Genomic DNA, 17,132 nt, shown 5'->3' on the forward strand with positions numbered 1-17,132 from the left:
AACTACTACCACACTAGACATTTCGTTTGCTATTGGAATCCTCTCCACGTCTATGCAAAAGCCTTGTGAGGGAGATTGGTCTGCTGCAAAAAGAGTTCCAAGGTACTTGAGGGGAACTGAAGACTTTGGAATCAAGTATACACACATGTACAACTTCAGCTTGAGTATTTCATCTCTTAGTGCAACAACCATTTTTCATAACACCTCGTGTATGTAAACACAATAGTTTGTGAATCATGGAAATATGTAACTTTATGTGAAAATAATTTTATGATTAGCTAATGGGAGGCATATATGATCCCAAAGCTCTTATATGAAATCTATTTATGTGTCTATTGGAATACTTGTTGTGTGTATGTTTAGTTGCCTATGGTGTTTCATGAGCAAGCTCATACTAGATTCGCTAAATTTCTTTGAATACTACCTCAATCAAGGAATAGCATGAACTAAAAGTCATAAAAATTTTGGAACAAGAAACATGGTTTATGTCAATGCCCATCTCTATCCCCTTCACAATGGAATGTGGTTGGGAGAAGGGAAGCTATGATAAAACATGGTTGAAGGTGTGAAGGAGAAGACACTTAATGTGTGATCATTGAAGTGAAGCGTGAAGGAAGGAAATGGTAAACATGTGAAATGAGATGAATAAGAGTCGTCACAAAGAGCATAAATGAGAATAAGAACCATTTTCAAAGAGAGGCAATGAAGCATCTACAATTAGTCAAATGACTAAATTAGATTGGATTTTCTCAAAAGTAGTGTTCAAAAGTTAGGTGATATTCCCTAGGTCTCTCATACATAGGCCATTAGATAGTGTATCGAAGCCTAGAGGATTAGTGGGGAGCGAGGTGGAGTAAGTGAATCACTATGGTGCTTTCCATGAGGGTGTGAGACCACCTGGTGCTTTTTACCTAGTTGTTCAACAACTAGGATATGGAAATTTGAATCAGTGCGAAGCTTCTTGCGAGGTTGTAAAACTACCTTGAAAGTGGAATACAAAATCTTTTGATGCTTTTCATGAAAGGTAGTTGTGAAACCACAAAAAAAAAATTCATTCAACCTCTTGGAACTTAGACATAACCCATCCAACCTTGGGTGAAGCCCTATATTTTAAATCAATGAGTAAGTGAGTCACTTTCATTCTCACTACTGTAGAGAACTCGTGAAATAGACTAGATATTGGTCTCCCTCTCTCGGGTATGCAACTAATAATAGTGTGTGAAACTCCTTGATCGAAAATTCTCTCAAACTTTGGATATGGTTAGGGGATGGAAAACTGCAAAAAAGACTACATTGTAGTTGGCCTATTATTGGCTGAAGAGATAAGTATAAATAGCTTATCCATTTGGTTTTTTGAAAACTAATGATTCTTGTTATATTGTGCACGTCGCAAGATTTTAAGTGTTAATGAATCTGTTGATTGTAAGACTTGCAAGGCTCGTTGATGTACTCATGGCTTGAATGGTGTCATGTACATCCATGAAGACTTAATGCTTACTTGCAAAATGTTGTTCTTTATTATGATGTTGAGGTTGGGGAAATTAGGTGTTCATGTGAATTTACTCTTTACATAGCATAATTGGTTGTCATGTGTGAATTGCAAATCTATGGCCTCACACTTTTGGGACACAGTTCTCAACAGTAAGCAGTTTGAATTTTATGTCTTTTAAATACCATCACATAGTTTGATGGCTTGGACTTTAATCCCTTCAGTTGTAATGCACCTTAATACTAAAAAGAGTTGGAGACAAGGATAAGTATTGGTCCTTAGGATGAGACAGGAGAGATAGCTTGTAGTTAATATATGTACAGTTGAGTTGAAAATGAGTAGGCCCTTACAGAAACATCAACCATAACTTGTACCTTAAATTTTAACACATTATATTAGGCATACTTATACATCACAAAAAAAACATTAAATATCAGTGTCCCATGGCGACTCACCCCCCCCCCCCCCCTAGGGGTCTAGTTTCCTTGCTCCGCCGCGCTCCGGGGACTTGGGGACGAGTAGGGGACGTTTCCCCACGCTCCCAAAATGGAGGAAACTCAGGGGGATGTGTCAGGGAAACGTTTCCCTTCCCTGAGGGGGCGTTTCCAAAAAAGGGGGCGTGGGGGGACGTGAGGGAGCGTGGGGGGACGAGAGGGGACGAGAGGGGGCGAGGGGGGACGAGAGGGGGCGTGGGGGGGCGTTAATGAATTAAAAACCATTTTTATTAATTAAACCCTGTATTTAATCTTTAATTAAGCGTTAACAGTGTAATTAGCATTTAGGGTTTTGGAAAATGGCGGGAAATGGCGGTTTCATCTTATAAAAAAGGCATCCTCGACCATGAACGACACAGCCTTTGCAAGTTCGCTCCACTCACTGTTTCACAGTCACTGTTTGCCATTTGGATTTCCGTCGTCCGATTTCTCTCTGGTTGAGCGTCCTACTGTCTACAAGTTGAAGCAGCAGCTCCCATCGTGCGAGGCTCGAGCAGCACCTCCCTGAGCAGCGCTGCGTGTTGACGAGCGGACTGCTACAGCCTACAATTTAACGGGTTAGTAACGATTCTCGGCGTAATTTTTTAGTGCTATCTTCATGGATGTCGGCTACAGTATATCTTAGTGCCCCTTCTAAATCTCTGTCTTCTCCTCTGTATTAAAAACGTATTTTACTATTTTTTGGATGGACGTGTCACGTGATATATTATATTACGCTGTTAACTCCGTAAGCAGGGTTTCCGTTTCAAACTTTCATATGACCGCCTTGTCTACACTCTACGACCATTTTGATTTTTTTATGCTCTATAGCTGTCAAGAACAATGAACATATGATTCATGAACCTGTTCCATAACCCGTTGCCTCGGACCCAATGTATATGGTTATACCTGCTGCGAAAGCCACACAGTAAATTCAGCGATGTAAATTTTTCCAAAAAATGATCTTGTGCTGTCTTGTGCTGTCTTTTAGAGGTTCAACCAGCGTTATTTTACTAATTTTAGAGGTCAACCAGTGTTCAGTAATCAGTATCATGGAAATCCACTTAAAAGTCATCGACAGATAGCTTTATGGATAAGATAACATGTCATAAATGATTATAACAAGATATTTCATATTTGTTGCTTTCTCCAAATGAATAACTCAAAACTTAGCATATATACGTTAGAGCTGCACAAAAAATTATTGAAATTGAATGTGCAAGTTTAATCAACTAAAAATTCCAATTGAAAATCTCTAAAATACACTGATATGTTTAATTCTGAACATTTAGTTGATTGCCCAAGATAAATGGAATGTAGCTTACTCTTGACGGTGGGATATTTATTTATATCAAGAGGAATACCCCTTCATATCACATGTCAAGGTCAACTAATTATAGAGAGAGTGACAGTATTCTTCATTTCGTAAAGCTAGATATCTCACTGTCAGTAGATGCTCGCTCTTCAATTTCATTCAAAGCTGACCGAAAATCAGCGAAAAATATTTCCTTTACAGTCGAGGGTGTGAAGTCGATTGGCAAGTTCCAATCGGCAGAATTATTCATCAAAGTCCTATTTACATTCTTCAATGCTACGTCAGAGATGTACTCCATCATAATACCCGCAGTATGACGATGGACAAGTCCTTGACAGCCTGGTTTATAACCAACCAAGCCACCTCCATACTCTATCCATCTTTTCAGATTTATCACATAATATGAACCAGTATGACAGTAACTGCAGAAAAATGCTTGTTTCACTTAAGTACAAACTTCAAAATTAATATAATTGCAGGGAGTAAAGAAAACATAGTCATTGTATTAACTGTAGCCTTACAAAAGCTCAAAGAACTCCATGACTCACATTTTTCACTTGAAGTTGTTCAAGTCATGATTAAACTCCTCACTCTTGAACTGCAAAATAATGATCGTCCTGCTTTTGCATCTGAAGTAAAGTCTATAATGCATTATAACAAATCCACTAAGGTTGAATTATATATTGCTCTTATCCCTTTTCTCAAGGCACTTTATCCTACTTACTCCAATTATCTTGAGTCATTGCAAGCAAATGGAAATCTCAAAGATATCACCGTTGACTCTCTTGTGAAAAAGTTTGTTGAAAGAGAGAAACCTTTTGGAAAGAAGACAACCCCTGAATATTTTGAAGAGGCTATGTTCCTTGATCATAAAGAGAAGCATCCTGCTCAAGATTCTTCGAGAGGAAGAGGTGGTCGAAGAGGAAGAGGAAGATATTTCAGAGGCAACAGAGCAGACACTCTCAAGGAGAAAAGGCATATTTGCACTACATATGCTACAAAAGAAATGTATCACATGATGCCTCTACATGAAAACTACCATGGGACAAAATTGAGCAGCAAAGAAACCAACAGAAAGTTAAAACTGATGATACAGATAAAGGTAAAGCACCCGAATCCGCTCACTATGTTGTGGCACAATGTAACATTGGAGTAAATGAAGATTTATTTAATGCTTCACTTGCTTCTTGGAAAAATGATTGGTTGCTTGATTTAGGAGCAACCTGCCACATGACTCATAGAAAAGATTTTTTTGAAGAATTTACTGACAATGTTGATGGAGCAGTATACTTTGCAGACCAATCAAAAATCAAGCCATTAGGGTTGGCACAATTAGGCTTAAACTGCTTGGTCTTCCAGACTCTCTTCTGCATCATGTTCTATATCTCCCACAATGCAAGAGAAACTTGTTGTCCTTGGTCCACATCCACTAGCAAGGTCACTCCATTCATATGTTTTATGGCAAGCTTGAGGTAAGAAAAGAATCTAACCACTGACTTGTCATGAGGGGAATAGAAGAAGAAAGGCTTCTCAAGCTACAAGGAACCTCTCCTCGTGCACAAAATTTCTCATACAATTCTCATCATGAAGAAGGTACACTTCCATCAAGTTTATTACGGCATGCTAGATTTGGACATTTGAACTATGACAACCTCCACTTGTTGAAGAAAAATGGTGTTGTTGGTTTTCCTACAATTCTTAGGAAATTTAAGCAATGTGATGCTTGTATTCTAGGAAAGCATAGCAAACAGTCTTTCCATGATTTATATTCAAGAGCACATAGAAAACTTGAACTCATTCATTTAGATTTATGTGGTCCAATGTATGTTCCTTTTGCAAATGGAAATAAATATATGATGGCATTTATTGATGACTACACCAGAATGTGTTGGGTTTATTTATTGAAGAACAAATCTGATGCTTTTCAAACATTCAAGAATTGTCATAAATGGATTGAAAATGATGCACAATCTCATATTGGGTCCATTTGCACTGATAATAGAAAATAATACACATCAAATGAATTTGAAAACTATCTTCGCCAACATGGGATCAAACATCAAACAACTGTACCTTATAATCCCCAACATAATGGTGTAGCTGAAAGAACGAATAGGACAATCTTAAATATGGTACGATCCGTGCTCTTCTTGAAAAATGTAAACATAATGTTTTGGGTTGATGTTGTTCAATGTGTTGCATATATAAAGAATAGATGTCCATCTAATGCTATTAGAAACAAGACTCCATATGAAATGTGGTATGGACATGTTCCTTTGGTAAAGCATCTCAGGGTCTTTGGTTCCACCTGTTATGCCTTGATACCAAAGGTACATAGAAAAAAAATTGGTACAAGAAGTCGTAAGTGTATTTTCCTGGGGTATTCAAACACCTACAAAGCATACTGTCTCTATGATGAATTAAATAAAATGTTTGTTGTATCTAGAGATGTAATTTTTCTTGAATCATCCAAAACTGACAATGTAGTTGAGCATAACTTGATCGCTTAGATAGATTCGCAAAAGAAAAATCATTTCAGGAATTTGATAATCAAATTCCACATCTTGAAGGGGGGATTTCTATACTAGATCAACATGCGGAATCTTCTTCTGAAGAACACTCTCCCCTACATGAAACTCCAACAATGAATGATGCTTTAAGTGATGTGATTGATAGAATTGGGAGACTCAATCTTGATTCAGTCCCAACTCAATCAGCAGAGCAGCCTCAACCATCTGAGAAAGGTCCCCCAAAGCGGCTAACAAAGACAGTTAAAAGTGTTCATCCTAATGAAGTTGGAAAAACAGGAACTAGAAATTCAAATTGTACAGTGGAGGTGATGTGGATGACTCTAATTCACCTATTGATATGGATGTTTCTTATGATTGTGAATTGAACTTGTCTACAGATTTTGAACCAACTTCATTCAAAGAAGTTGCTTCTCATGATGAATGGAAAGAAGCGATGCAAAAGGAGTATGATGCCCTCATAAATAACGACACTTGGAAACTGGTTGATCCTCCATTAGGAACCAAACCGATTGGCTGCAAGTGGTCTACAATAACAAGTATAAAGTTGATGGCTCACTTGACAAGCACAAAGCTAGGCTTGTGGCAAAAGGTTTTGCATAGAAGGAAGGGGTCAATTATGAGGAGGATTTTTCCCCCACAGAAGGATCGGCTACCATCCAGACACTTTGCCCTAGCAACTCAGAATGGTTGGAAAGTCCATCAAATGGATGTAAAAACTATTTTCTTAAATGGAGATGTAAAAGAGAATGTTTTTATGTCTCAGCCTAAAGGATTTTCTATGAAAGGACATGAACATAAAGTATGCAAACTTGTGAAGTCATTGTATGGCCTCAAACAAGCACCGCGAGCCTAGTATGAAAAACTAACTGAGCATCTTCTAAAACTCAATTTCAAACATTATGATCTTGATGATGCAACTTTATTTGTCAAGAAAGATGGCAAAACAGTTGTATATCTTGTGGTATATGTAGATGATATTTTGATGACAGGGAACAATGAAAGCTACATTGCATCCATAAAGAAGGAATTGGGGAAAGGTTTTGAATGACTGATTTGGGCTATGTTCATTACTATCTTGCCATTGAAGTAACCCAACATCCGAGGTCCATATTTCTTTCTCAAAAGAAATACATTGGAGATCTGTTGAAGAGGTTTAACATGACAGAATGCAATCCTCTTACTCCTCCAATGGAACAAAACTTAAAGCTCACATCTATTGAAGGAAAAGATTTTTAGGATGCAACAAAGTATAGGCAAATTGCAGGAAGTCTCAACTACCTAACTACTACCAGACTAGACATTTCGTTTGTTGTTGGAATCCTCTCCAGGTCTATGCAAAAGCCTTGTGAGGGACATTGGTCTGCTGCAAAAATAGTTCCAAGGTACTTGAAGGGAACTCAAGACTTTGGAATCAAGTATACACACATGTACAACTTCAGCTTGATTGGACACTCTGATTCAGACTTTGACGGAGGCAAAGAAATTGGGGGATCTACTTCAGGATATGCTATGAGTCTTGGATCAGGAACTGTCTCCTAGAGATCATGAAAACAATCAGCTCCAGTAGATTCCACAACAGAAGCAGAATACTTGGCAGCAACTAAAGCAACAAAAGGAATTATGTGGCTCAGGAAAATTCTTGAAGATTTGCAAGTAAAAGAAGTACAATCAACTCCACTAATGATTCACAATATCTCTGCAATAAAGTTGGCCAAGAACCCAAAGTTCCATGATTGAACGAAGCACATCAATACTAAATATCATCTGATTCGACATCATGTTGAGGTCGAAACAATATATCTCCGTCGTTGTTCCACTAATGAGCAAATTGCAGACATTTTCACCAAAGCGCTTGGAAGAGAAAAGCTTGAATGATTCAGAATGATGCTTGGACTCACCAACATCCCTTCAGATTAAGGGGGGGAATGTTGACACCTAATCCTCAGGATTGGGTGAATATAATGTAAATAGATAAATAAGTAATATGAACAGTCATCGGGAGATGAAGTGAACAGTCTCTCCCTCATGCATATAATGAAGACCTACCTGAAGGAATAAAACAAACGAATCAATTTTGGTTGAGTTACTACCTGGTATGATAGTAATGATTCTTGTTAAATTGTGTAACTTGCAAGCTTTTACGTGTTTATGAATGTGGTGAATGTAAGAGTTGCAAGGATCATGGCTGTACTCATAGCTGGAATGATATCATGTAAGTCCATGAAGTCTTAATGCTTACTTGCAAAATCTTTTTCTTTATTTCGATGTTGAGCGTGGGGGAATTAGGTAGTCATGTGCATTCAGTTTTTAGTCTAATATTTATGATAAAAGTATGTTTATGTAGCATAATTGGTTGGCCTATGTGAACTGCAAATTTGTGGCCTTAGGATTTTGGGAGACAGTTCTCAAGATTCAGTTGTCTGAATTTTACGTTTTAAATACCATCACAAATTATGATGGCTTAGAATTTAATCCCTTGGGTTGTAATTCACCTTAATACTAAAGAGAGGTGGGCACAATGATAATTCAATCTTCTTCTCTACAATGTTGTTACATAATTCATAAATTGGTCCTTGGCATTATATGGGAGATATAGCTTGTAGTTGAAATATGTATAGGTGAGTTGAAAATGAGTGGTTCCTTGTGAAATAAAGTCCCACTGGAACCATGACATGAATGTTGACCATGGACCATAATTTGTAATATAAGTGAAATTTTAAGGCATTATATTGGAATACTTATATATCACAGAAAACAACATTAAATATAATGTAACAATGTGTATATGGGTGGACATAACTAAGTATCCCTCCCATGGTAACAATCGAAAAATTAAAAAGGCTTTGATGGGATAAGGAATCTAGACTGATAATAGTTATTGCATCAAGTATATATATAAGATGGGGAAATTTTAATTAGCTTGAATAAATAATAATCTTTTTAAGTATTTAGGTTTGGTTAAATATTTATAACTATTGTTTTAAAATTATGATAAAATTTTACTCAAAACTTTTAGTGATAAGAAATTAATAAAAATTAGATTTTTTTTCCTAATTTATTTTGAAATATTTTTTAAATTTCAAATTGGAATTTTTAATAATTTTTTATATTAATTTGTTTTTTAGAATAATTTAATTCCCCATATATATATATATATTAAATTTGTTACTAATTCTTATTATTTTATAAATTAATGAATTATTTTATAAACAAATAATATATATATATATATATATATAAAATTTAGTCAAAGATTATTAAATTCTGTAATATTTTTTAATAAAATAATTTATAACATTAACACCATTATTAAATATAATAATATTAAATTGTAATTTTAATAAATAAAAATTCATTTTCAACCTTTCAAATACGAAAAGGTATCTCATTATATAAAAAACCAATAAATAAAACCATATTAAATTAAAACTTTAATTAAGAAATATTTCTTTTTGAAAATTTCAAAATATAGTTCCAAAATAGTTGTACCCAATTGACTATTTCAATTAATACTACCGTTATTCTTTACCATATGAAAATCGTCCGATCATTTTTTACCATTATCGAAATTGTCAAGGGCTGAAACTTTCTCAAGATATTCACTAAATTAAAACTATAATTTTTTAAATTTTAAATTGGTTCTAAATTTTATTTTTTTAAATTTTAAATTCGTTCTAAAGTAAATTTACTAATAAATTAATTTAAATGAAATATTAAATAATTGTTTCATCAAATTATTATTAAATAGTAGGAGTGAGATGGGTTATTCTCAATTTTGATAAAAAGAAAATGAAATTAAATATAGTTGGGTTAGAAAATTTTATGTAAAAAATGAAATTGAATATAGTTGGGGTTAGGTAATTGGACAAATAATGGGGCGAGACATATAGAATATGCAAGAGATCCCTTTTGGCCACAAAAGAAAACATTAAAGTCTTGGTGGTATTGATATCTTTGTCATTGATTATCTATCACATTGTTCATGAATTTTTCTTAAAGTTTGCAGGTTGCTAAGTATTATTGATCTAATGAGGAAGATTTATCTACTATTAGCTTCTATCATATGTTGAGAATGAATAAATATACTGCAAAAATTCTTGTGAGTAAAGGTGTAAACATGGATTCATAAGTCCTAATGAGAAATGATATTCGTTCACTCACAAGTATTCCTTAACAATGATTTTGCTATGCAAAGCAAATTTAGTCTATATATTTATAAGTCTTTCGGAGAAACACATTAGGGGAATTTTGAGATCTAAAATGGGCCTCCTAAGAAAAATGCACAACCAAAATAAATTTTAAAAGAACCAAAAAGATTGAAGATAATGATGTCAACCATGGGGTGATTCACCATTTTTGGAGTAAAAAAGTAAAAATGTTTAAAAATAATAAACTAATAAAACTACTTTTTTAACTCATATTTTCATCTTATATCTAAAAGTTTTTACTCAAATTTGAAGTGGATGAAAAATTTAATTCCTGATCCAAGAAGTACCCATGTTGCATACTTTTGATGGACCTTGCTACATGAAAAATAACAAATACATGAAAAAAAGGGATTATAATCACGTTTTTCATGTATTTGTCTTTTTTCGTGTAGTGGGATCTATCGAAAGTATGCAACATAGGTATTCCTTGGATGAGGAATCAAATTTTTCATCCAACAAGTGTTTCTACTCAAAATTTGAGTAAACCCATAGGGAGATAAGTTGAAAAGATAGTTTTTTTGTTCTCATGTAATGTAATCTTATTTTATTATTTCCACTATTATTTGATAATTTCTATAGGAGCCCCATTTTAGACCTCAAAAATCCCCTAATGCCTTCGAGGTCTTTTAACATAGTAAAAAATTAATAAATATTGAAAAAACACTAATATATATTAAGAATAAAGAACATAATAAGGTTGTCAAGTTACAAGTATAATTGGCCAAAAAAACTTCATTGTATTATCCTCCTATATACATCATGATCAAAGTGCTTATTTTGATTCAATACCATATTTTATTTTGATTCACAATATATAAGATTTCAAATAAATTTTAATATAATTTATAAAATTTAAACTACTCTTTCACTTTCTAAAAAGAAATATTATATCAACTTTATATATATATTAAAAACAAATAATCAATATTAAAATAAAATAAAATAATATAAATTAAAGAATCATACATTTTTAGAACATATTTCTTATATAAAAAGGAATAACCCTAAAATATGGAGAAGAAAAAATTAATAGCCATAAAATAATCACAATAACCATACATAGCCAATATCATGTTTTCATTATCAATATCTATGCAACGAGGTTTAATTCAATATACGTGAACACATTTGATCATTTTTTCGATTTCTACGTGAACACATTTGATCATTTTTTCGATTTCTAGAAATATTTTATGAATATTGAAATAGTTTATAAATATTCAAAGAAAAAACGAATTCAAAGAGAATAAACAATTTATGAATATTGTCAATATCTATGCAACGAGGTTTAATTCAATATACGTGAACACATTTGATCATTTTTTCGATTTCTACGTGAACACATTTGATCATTTTTTCGATTTCTAGAAATATTTTATGAATATTGAAATAGTTTATAAATATTCAAAGAAAAAACGAATTCAAAGAGAATAAACAATTTATGAATATTGAAAGAGAGTATGAATTCAAAGTATTTTATCATTTTTTTAAAATATAGTATTTTCTTTCCATTATAAATTTTGGTATTTCATACAAATCGAAGCACCAACAAATTATTGTCTAATTATATCTAATATTCAAATATATCTATGATGGTCAATAGCTATAACATTCTACTTAACCAAAACATTGTTAATAGTTATGGTTTGACTTGAGTAAAACATAAATAGTCAAACATAACAATAATTATAAAAATTCCACTTAATATAACAATATCATTTAGAAAATATGGGTGAATGAAAAAACGTTTTCTATAATCAATAAATTGTTCTAAATATGTCACGCTTAACAATATTCAACAACATTGATTGGAGGATGTCAATCTCCCCACATCAAATCAATGGGGTGCCTGAAATCATACTTGTGGGTGTGTAGCATGCATTATTATATATATATATATATAGTTGTATCAAAATATCTTAAGAACTAAAAAGTAAAAGAGAGGGGAATAAATAGTCCTTTTGAGTATCAACTTTTTCGATCTTAGGAAGATTTTATCTTTTATTTGTTCTTACAATGTCTTTTTATTCAATTAATATGGAAAAATGCTTTGCATCCTCGAGAGGATTGATCAATTTGATGAGAAACAATAATTGAGTATTTCATCTCTTAGTGCAACAACCCTTTTTCATAACACCTCGTGTATGTAAACAGAACAGTTTGTGAATCATGGAAATATGTAACTTTATGTGAAAATAATTTTATGATTAGCTAATGGGAGGCATATATGATCCCAAAGATCTTATTTGAAATCTATTTATGTGTCTATTGGAATACTTGTTGTGTGTATGTTTGGTTGCCTATGGTGTGTCATGAGCAAGCTCATACTAGATTCGCTAAATTTCTTTGAATACTACCTCAATCAAGGAATAGCATGAACTAAAAGTCATAAATATTTTGGAACGAGAAACATGGGTTATGTCAATGCCCATCTCTATCCCCTTCACCATGGAATGTGGTTGGGAGAAGGGAAGCTATAATAAAACATGGTTGAAGGTGTGAAGGAGAAGACACATAATGTGTGATCATTGAAGTGAAGTGCGAAGGAAGGAAATGGTAAACATGTGAAATGAGATGAATAAGAGTCGTCACAAAGAGCATAAATGAGAATAAGAAACATTTTCAAAGAGAGGCAATGAAGCATCTACAATTAGTCAAATGACTAAATTAGATTGGATTTTCTCAAAAGTAGTGTTCAAAAGTTAGGTCATATTCCCTAGGTCTCTCGTACATAGGCCATTAGATAGTGTACCGAAGCCTAGAGGGTTAGTGGGGAGCGAGGTGGAGTAAGTGAATCACTATGGTGCTTTCCATGAGGGTGTGAGACCACCTGGTGCTTTTTACCTAGTTGCTCAACAACTGGGATATGGAAATTTGAAGCAGTGTGATACTTCTTGCGAGGTTGTAAAACTACCTTGAAAGTGGAATACAAAATCTTTTGATGCTTTTCATGAAAGGTAGTTGTGAAACCACAAAAAAAAATCCATTCAACCTCTTGGAACTTAGACATAACCCATCCAACCTTGGGTGAAGCCCTATATTTTAAATCAGTGAGTAAGTGAGTCACTTTCGTTCTCACTACTGTAGATAACTCGTGAAATAGACTAGATATTGGTCTCCCTCTCTCGGGTACGCAAATAATAATAGTGTGTGAAACTCCTTGATCGAAAATTCCCTCAAACTTTGGATATGGTTAGGGGATGGAAAACTGCAAAAAAGACTACATTGTAGTTGGCCTATTATTGGTTGAAGAGATAAGTATAAATAGCTTATCCATTTGGTTTTTTGAAAACAAATGATTCTTGTTAGATTGTGCATGTCGCAAGATTTTAAGTGTTAATGAATCTGTTGATTGTAAGACTTGCAAGGCTTGTTGATGTACTCGTGGCTTGAATGGTGTCATGTACATCCAGGAAGACTTAATGCTTACTTGCAAAATGTTGTTCTTTATTATGATGTTGAGGTTGGGGAAATTAGGCGTTCATGTGAATTTACTCTTTACATAGCATAATTGGTTGTCATGTGTGAATTGCAAATCTATGGCCTCACACTTTAGACATGGTGTACATATTTGATCATTTTTGCTATTTCCTGAAATAATTTACGAATGATCAATTTCTGGAAATAATTTACGAATTTGGAAAAATTTATGAATATTGAAAGAAAGAACGAAGTCAAAGTAATTGACCGAGGTTTAAAAATAACAATTTATGAATATTGAAAGAAAGAATTAATTAATGTACTTAACCACTTTTAAAATAAACATTTTATAAATATTGAAAGAAAATATGAATTAAAATACTGGATCACGGTTTTATTTTCCTTGAAATTTTTGTTACTTTATATAAATCGCAAGACAAGTTTACTGAGGCTGAGGGATTGTTCAGGGAGTTATTTGGGTTAAACTGTGGGTAAATTTTTTTTAACAAATTCTGTAAAAAGTAAATGATTGTTAATTTTTTAAAGAAAAAATGTATTCAACACTTTTAAGGTATCTAAAATCTTGAAATTTAACAACTATAACTTGTATTTACAAAACTACCAGACAAAATTTATTAAAATTTGAACAAAATTTTCATGATTTTCAAAACTAAAACAGTCTATTTAAACTACCACTAAATCAAAAACCTTATTAAAATTTGAGCAAAATTTTCATGATTTAAAAAAAACAGTCTATTTAAACTACGGCTAAATCAAAGAACCTAAAAATTATTGTTCAAATATATCTATGATTCAAACATAGTTAATAGCTACGGCTTTCTACTTAACCAAAACATAAATAGTCAAAGAAGGTTCCAATTAATATAACATAGTCAAACAAGGTTCCAATTAATATAACAGTATCATTTCAGAAAATGTTGGCATTCATGCCAGGGGAATGAAAAAGCATTTTCTATAATCACTAAATTCTTCCAAATCTGTCACGGCAAACAATATTCAACAGCACTGATTGCAGCATGTGAATCTCCCCGCCTCGAATCAATGGGGGCGCTTGAAATCGTACTTGTGGGTCTGTAGCATGCACTAGTATTACCAGCAGTTCAAGGCCCATAAAACTCCAGCAGTTGACAGCAAATATCTTCAAGTTGAGGAATAGACATATCGAACTCCAGAAACCATGGGTTCTCTGGATCCAATGGCAACTTGACTCGGAGGCACCTGGTTGCCAGATAGAAGGCAGCGCCAGCTACCTGGCGGGGTTTGAACTGGAGACATACCGTCGTCATCAGTCCATCATTCACAAAGTTCCAAGCAACCTGTGCAAACTCAGAATGCCATTGGTCAGCTTTGAACTTTTTGATGGCAGATACGAGGTGTTTGTAGGGGGTTTCGATCTCGAGATCGAAGTTGAGTGTTCGGAGAACTAAATGCTCCCCCTTCAATATTATTTGTTGCATCTGCTCGAGCTTCGCAGTGCCTGCTTCTCCGTTTTCATGGATGGTTTTCAAAGCAAGTTCCTCCAACATTTTCACTCGCTGATCACTGAGTTTGTTGGCGAGGAGCAGGCAGCTGGCTGCGATTGTGCATCTGTCGTTGCTGCTGTGAGATTGGCGGAGATAGAATCGGTGGCAGAGAATGGTAGCTGTTGCGATAGTCACCTGGGGCAACCCTAAATTCATGCCCAGGCGTTTGATGAAAGAGCAGTACGATTGCCTGAGGCGATTCTCTTTCTCTGCGTCGATTCCATCGATTCTGGAAGGGCTAGATCTGTCGATTTGGGATCTGGTGAAATGCCATCCCTCGCCCAATCCATGGATTCTGGAAGGGCCGGATTCCTCGTCTTGGCATCCGGCAGGCATTTTTGCACGCTTAGGGTTCGACACCGCGCGATGCAGGGGGATGACGAGAATGAGGGATGGTGGTCCGTAGAATGGAGAAAGGTCATTTATATAGGCGAGGCAGTGAGACGGAGTCAACAATCCGATGACAAATTGGTTTGAGTAATGGAGATCCCAGAAAATCGGAAGTATACAATTTGGGGTTGGTTTTAGGTTTTCTTGGGAGCCGTTTATCGTTTAAAATTGCAATTTTAGTAAAAATTGTTTTGTGTGGTTTTAGTGATGGGAAATTTGAAAATATAGAAAATATGTTGGCAATTAGGTTTAATTTGAGCGGTTGAAGAGATAGTTGTTATCTTGCTTACTTGAATTCGAATCTAATTTGTGATATGTTCTTTTTTGTGTAGTGATTTAACTGGTAAGATAGTAACATCTCACTTCCTAAGTGCCTAAAAGTAGGATTAGATGTTTCTAAACTTCTTAACCGTAAAAGTTGGCTCAACTAGTTTTATTTACCACCCCAAAGTCACCATAAAGTTGTTCCTTTGATGACATTTACTTTAATAAATGTAAATGAGCCAACTAGTTTTATTTTATTTACCACCCGAAAGTCACCATGAAGTTGTTCCTTTGATGACATTTACTTTAATAAATGTAAATAAGTACTTAAAGCAATGTTCCAATGTGTGTGCTTATAAAATGATAGTGTGAGATAACTATTTTTTACTTATAACGATATTGATTTATTAAATCTATGGTTTATAGCATGCTATTTCAATTTATATATACACACATTATCATTGATAAATTTTATTTTAAAACTTTTTAAATGACAGAAAAAATGTAGGTCATTTTTTTTTTAAACCAAATCTATAATAATTTGGGTGTTAATGTTAATATTTAAAATTTATATACAAGTCTCAGATATAAAATTTTCATATTAAGAGTGAAGGGAACTCTACTTGAATGGTTCATGAGGCACAATACTTGCTAAGGTTTTGCAAATGGGGTAGCAAGCTAAGTGGGCTTGATTGTGGGGAAAACTCCACAATTAAGTGTGTTTGAGCCAGGGAGAGGCCATCTACTACATCTCATGGAAGTAGTCATAGAATGACTTACTTAACGCAGTTGAATCCCAAAATAATATCTAATACAAAATTTTCATTCAAATAATAATTAATATAGGAATAATTAAGCAATAAATTAATTAAAAGTACAAGGCTCTTATTAGAATGACTTTTTGCTTATAGACATGTGTATGAGAGTTATCCATCTTATATTAGGGATCTTTAGGTACCATGCACCAACAAATTTACATTTTAACTTCTTATTATTTGTTTTAATGTAAGATAGAATTGGAGTTCAGATGGATCTTTTGTTCATATTCATATGAAGCTATTTAAGGATCTTGTGAATAAATTTTTATTTAAGAGCTCAAGAATCAATCGGTTTATAGGCGAAATCAACTAATCAACTACTATGTTACACTCTAGTATGGAGAAATATAGTGACGTGTGTGTGAGACATGAATTATTGGATAGAAAATAGTAATAATGAAACATAGTGTCATCTAATTTAAAGACGTAATAACAATTTCATTCAGTTCAATTTGTTGTATTATAATTTATTTTTGTTAATGAAATTATAAACAATTGTTTTTTGGGAAAAAAATCATAGCGTTTATATTACAGTAAAAGAAATTGAAATAATAATGATACATGCCACTAATCACAATATTTCAAAACTTCATGTTTAAATTTAATTGGAAAATACATAATTAAAGATAAGAATATATGTATTTTAAAAAATGTGAGATATCTATAAAATATAAATAATA

General features: G+C 33.6%; 1 pseudogene; it reads right to left on the minus strand.

Moving 5' to 3' along the window:
- Window positions 1–14,557: 14,557 nt before the first annotated feature.
- On the minus strand, window positions 14,558–15,316 carry LOC149239929 (cyclin-T1-3 pseudogene; annotated as a pseudogene).
- Between the last annotated feature and the right edge of the window lie 1,816 nt (window positions 15,317–17,132).

Source organism: Pinus tabuliformis, chromosome 8 (assembly GCF_031772625.1).
Source record: "Pinus tabuliformis cultivar Carrire ecotype Pingquan chromosome 8, CPIR1, whole genome shotgun sequence".
Lineage (NCBI taxonomy): Eukaryota > Viridiplantae > Streptophyta > Pinopsida > Pinales > Pinaceae > Pinus > Pinus tabuliformis.